Source organism: Citrus sinensis, chromosome 3 (assembly GCF_022201045.2).
Source record: "Citrus sinensis cultivar Valencia sweet orange chromosome 3, DVS_A1.0, whole genome shotgun sequence".
Taxonomy (NCBI): domain Eukaryota; kingdom Viridiplantae; phylum Streptophyta; class Magnoliopsida; order Sapindales; family Rutaceae; genus Citrus; species Citrus sinensis.
Window position 1 is genome coordinate 23,486,277 of NC_068558.1, and position 5,521 is coordinate 23,491,797.

At 37.9% G+C, this 5,521-nt stretch overlaps 1 non-coding gene across 1 annotated transcript; it reads right to left on the bottom strand.

Annotated features, from left to right (window-relative positions):
- Nucleotides 1-2,822: 2,822 nt before the first annotated feature.
- On the bottom strand, nucleotides 2,823-2,926 carry LOC127901593 (small nucleolar RNA R71). The gene has a single exon (XR_008053837.1). It is a non-coding gene; the product is annotated as a small nucleolar RNA R71 (small nucleolar RNA).
- Between the last annotated feature and the right edge of the window lie 2,595 nt (nucleotides 2,927-5,521).

Below are 5,521 nucleotides of genomic sequence, written 5' to 3' on the forward strand. Positions count from 1 at the left end.
AACCATCATAAAAGTTATTGACATTTAACAAACCAATTGATTTCTGGTGAATGTGCAGATGGGCCCAAGATGCTAATGTGATAAGTACCTCTACAGTTGCAAGATCTCTTGGTAGGAAAATAAAAGCATCAGCATGATTAAGCATTTCAGTTATTCTTTCTTGCATACCTAAGATGACTAACTCTTCTCCAGTTAGTGAGTCAGACAAACTGCCCAAAGGTTTTAGGGCTCTTAGGATGATGCCTAACACTTGGCTTCCTCTGATAAAAGCAGCTTCTGAGACCAATTTTGATAACCCTTAGTTACCTCCTCCATACACCAAGTGTAATTTTCTCTCTGCTATACTTCGACCAAGATCTATGGCTGCTTCAACGAACTCTTTATGTTTTCCATAGTTAAATCCAGAAAGTACACAAATGTTCTTGAATTGTTTATTGGGAGTAGTTGCCATTGAGATACTTCTCAAAAACAATTTGTGAGTGCTTAACAAAAAGTCATTTTTAAGAATCTTGGTGACAGTGGGTCGCAGCTGTGTATGAGGTAGCATGGCAGTTGTTGAGTGTTAGAAAATGCATATTTATAAAGGAGAAAACCGTCATTTTACATTTCAAGTCTTACTAACAACCCTTACTTTTATGTATTTAACATTCTTGTGATTTAATTACGTGTGTTTTATTTTAATTAAGTAATTTATGTATTTTAGGGGTATTATAGTCATTTCACAATAAAGGAGAGATCAGACGGCAAAACGGACATCACTTTTGAACTCAGGACGGTCGAAAACCTTAGGAGGAGCATAAAAGGAAAAATGACACTATTCACATGTACGGTACTATTCACGTATACGGTACTGTCTACGTTACTGTTCACGACACTGTTCACATAGACGGATCGATGACGTGGCATTGACCGATGATGTGGCATTGACTGATGAGGTGTCACGATCCTGTTGGGCTAAAATTCTTATGTACTGTTGATGGTGACGTGGCAGCATATCAGTGGACGAAAAATCTCGCGTACGGTGCATGCATCACACAGGATTATTTTCAACCAAACCGCGTTACTGTTCATCCAGGTCAAACCGCGTTACTGTTCAAAGTCGGGTCAAACCGTGTTACTGTTCATCCGCGTGGTCAAACCGTGGACTGTTGACTGATGACGTGGCGCAATCCTGAGCGTCCAAACTGTTTTTAATCCGATGGCCATGATTTACTCCATGTATCTATAAAAAGGGGGCCTCCCCCCTCTAATTTGATATCTCTGAATCCATTTTTGGACTCTGTTTTCTGTAATTCCCTCTCCATCTTGTATTTTCTTCGTATTTTAATAAATTCCTATTTTGCCCCTAGTTCAATTATGAGTGGCTAATTTTCTTTCAAGCTTGGGTTGAAGGTGAAGTCTCAACATGTGTCATGGGCTTAATTTGGTAAATTTATTTTCTCTTCCCCTCTAGTTTTTGTGGATGTTTTGACTTCTCGTCGACAAATAATACTAATCTTGTCTAGTACCGCCTTGGTTTCACCGGCCCTCTAGTATAAGGTTATTATTATTTGGCACGATAAGCCCTTAGCACCATATTGATTAGAGCGTGGTTCATGAGGTGTGGATTCCCCCCTCATGATTTAATTGGCATTAATACGGATTATTTAGCCCATGATGCATGTTGATACGGATCCAGATACCCAAGTACGTCAATTTAATAGATTTTCTCTTCAATTTATTCTCTCCATTGCAATTCCAATTTTAGAATTTATTCTCGCCATTTTAATTTAAGTATTAGCATATTCCAAATCATTTCCACCATAAATCCAACTACCCATTTACAAAATTAATTCTATATATAATTAAAATCCACCTACTCGTGGGATCGACACTCGTCACCATTAGTCTATACTACAATAGATTCGTGCGCTTGCGAGTACATTAAAATTTGCACAACAAGTTTTTGGCGCCGTTGCCGGGGAGGTAAGTAATTTTAATTCATAGAATTAATTTTTGTGAATAATTTCTTTTATTTGTTTTCTTGTATTTTTTTTATTATTAAAAAAAAAAAGAAAAAAAAGTGAATCTACATTTAAAGGTTAGTATTTCTTTTCTTTTTCTCTTCTTTAAAATTTTGTAATTTAATTTTCCATTTATTTTTCTTTGTAATTTTTTTTGTTTATCTTATTAATTTAATTTTTAGTTAATTTCTTTCACGTATTTATTTTTGTGTATTTTTATAGAAAGGTTGTAATAGCGCAATAAGGTTAGTATCGTAATTTCTCCCTCTTCTTTATTTTTATTTGTTTTGTTCCCATCTTTATTTTTTGTTTTGTTTGCATCTTTATTTTTATTTATTTTGCATGCATGGTCGTAGGTCATTATTACCTAATCTTGAACCTATAGACCTTGAATTAGAAAAAACACTTCGCACACACAAACACGTTAAAAATAAAATGGATTTACAAGCACCACAGGAGAGGCCATTTAAGGACTATTTTAGTCCCTTAGCTAATTTGAGCACGTCATGCATAAGATACCCAAATGTAGCTGCTAGGAGTTTTGAATTAAAACCTAGTGTGTTAAATTGTCTCCCTACATTTTATGGCCTAGAAAATGAGGATCCATATAATCATTTGAATGATTTTCATGCCATTTGTCAAACATTAAAATATGAGAATTTTTCAGATGATGATGTTAAACTTAGACTATTCCCATTTTCTTTAAAAGATAGAGCTCGTTCATGGTTAAATACTTTACCTGCTAATAGCATTTCATCATGGGAACAAATGGTTACAAAATTTTTGAATAAATATTTCCCAGTACATAAAACCAATGCTATTCGCAGGGAAATCTCGGAGTTTACCCAGAGAGAGGACGAGCAATTTTTTGAAACATGGGAGCGATTCAATGGACTACTCTTGAAGTGTCCACATCATGGGTACGAGAAATGGCACCAATGCCAATACTTTTTGGAGGGATTATTGCCGAATGTGCAAGAATGGCTAATGGCAACAAGTGGAGGAGAGCTAATGTCAAAAAGTGCATCAGAAATTTGGGAATTCTTCCAGCGACAAGCGGACAATTCCCAACAACGGAGTCGATCACTCAGGAATACTAGAAGGATTAAAGGAGTGAATGAGGTTCACATTGGCGAATCAAGTTCAGAAATTAAAGAAGTCAAAGCGATAATTGAAGGTCTCTCTCGACAAATAGCATCATTATCGACTGCTAAATCAACAGAACCACATGACCATGACTCATACTCAGATCAAGCCAATGCCATAGGTGTAATGAGAAAGCCATCAAATTACAACCCATACTCCAACACATATAACCCTGGATGGAGAGATCACCCTAATTTTTCATGGTCTCAAGGATTCCAACAGAATGGACCAGCAGCTCCAGCTCCACCAATGCAACAAATTTCTCAAACTCCTCAAGCCTCTCAGCCACCATTTAGACCATACAATCAGAACCAGAATTACTCTCAGCCCAGACCATGGGAGGATTCATTCCAGAATCTTAAGAATCTTACTCACTCCACGATTGAGCAACAGAACCGCACCATTGATGGACTACGAAATGAGTTGAGAGCAGGCTTCAACTCACAAGCTCAATCAGTTTCAAGCCTCGAGAAGATGGTGGGACAACTTGCTTCTTCAGTTCAGACCTTGGCAATGACCGTTGAGAAAGGTAAGTTTCCAAGTCAACCAGTGCCTAACCCTAAAGGAGTGCATGAAGCAAGTACCAGTTCACCACAGCAGCATGGAGAGGTCAAAGCAATAATGACCTTGCGAAAAGGAAAAGAAGTCGACAACAAAGTGGAGATGCCGGTGACAAAAGAAAATCAAATTGTACCTGTGAATGTTGAGGAATCATCACCGGAGGAGAAAGAAGAAACCAACCCACGAGAATACGTTCCGAAAGCTCCATTTCCTCAGAGGTTAGCGAAAGGCAAGAAGGGAAAATCCACAGGTGAGATTCTCGAAATCTTCAAACAGGTAAGTGTTAACATCCCTTTACTTGATGCTATTAAGCAAGTTCCATCTTATGCCAAGTTTCTTAAAGACCTTTGTACTAAAAAGAGAAATATGCATGTTCAAAAGAAGGCATTTTTAACAGAAAACGTTAATTCTATACTCCAACATAAAATTCCTTTAAAATGCAAAGACCCAGGCTCCCCCACTATCTCATGTAGTATAGGGAACCACACAATTGAGAATGCTTTGTTGGATTTAGGAGCTAGTGTAAATCTTTTGCCTTACTCTGTATTCGTGAAACTTGGACTGGGAGAATTACACCCAACTCCAGTGGTGTTACAGCTTGCAGATCGGTCCACGAAAATACCTCGTGGTATTGTCGAGGACGTGCTTATCCAGGTAGACAAGTTTTATTTTCCTGTTGATTTCATTGTAATTGACACTCAACCAATACAGGATTCAAGGAAGCACATCCCCATTATTCTAGGCCGACCTTTCTTGGCAACTGCAGATGCTCACATTCAATGCAGGACTGGAAATATGCAGTTGTCTTTCGGCAACATGACTATGGAGCTGAACATCTTCAACATTGCCAAACAACCTCACAGTGCAGATGATGGAATTGTTGATGTGGATTTAATTGAAGCATTAGTTGATGACACTTTTCTTTCAAACCTTAGTGATGATCCTTTACAAACATGTTTAACTCACTTTGGTTTTGATTTTGATATTGACAGATCGGTTGATGAGGTCAATGCCCTGCTTGACTCAGCACCATCTATGGACACTAATAAATGGAAGTCAAGAGTTGAGCAACTAGCACCATCAGAGAAGCAACTCATTCCATCATCAGAATCACCACCGAAACTCGAGCTCAAACCATTGCCCAACACTTTGGAATATGCGTTTTTGGGAGAAGAAAGTACTCTACCGGTAATCATCTCAGCATCCCTCAATGACGAACAAAAAGGTAAGTTGTTGGATGTTTTGAAAGAGCACAAAGGGGCATTAGGATGGACCATAGCAGACATTAAAGGTATAAACCCAGTAGACTGTATGCATTACATTCACCTTGATGAAAATGCTAAAACTACTAGGGAGATGCAACGTCGGTTAAATCCTAACATGAAAGAAGTTGTTAGAACTGAAGTCCTTAAGCTATTAGATGCAGGTATCATTTATCCAATTTCTGATAGTTCATGGGTCAGTCCTGTACAAGTTGTCCCCAAAAAGTCAGGAGTCACAGTAGTTACGAATGCTGATAATGAATTGATACCCACTAGAGTAACTACAGGATGGCGTGTATGCATTGATTATAGAAAGTTGAATTCTGTCACACGTAAAGACCATTTTCCTTTACCATTTATTGATCAAATGCTTGATAGATTAGCAGGCCATGAATTTTATTGCTTTCTAGATGGCTACTCAGGATATAATCAGATTCCCATAGCACCAAAAGATCAAGAGAAAACTACTTTCACTTGCCCTTTTGGCACATTTGCATATAGGAGAATGCCATTTGGATTATGTAATGCATCTGCTACATTTCAACGATG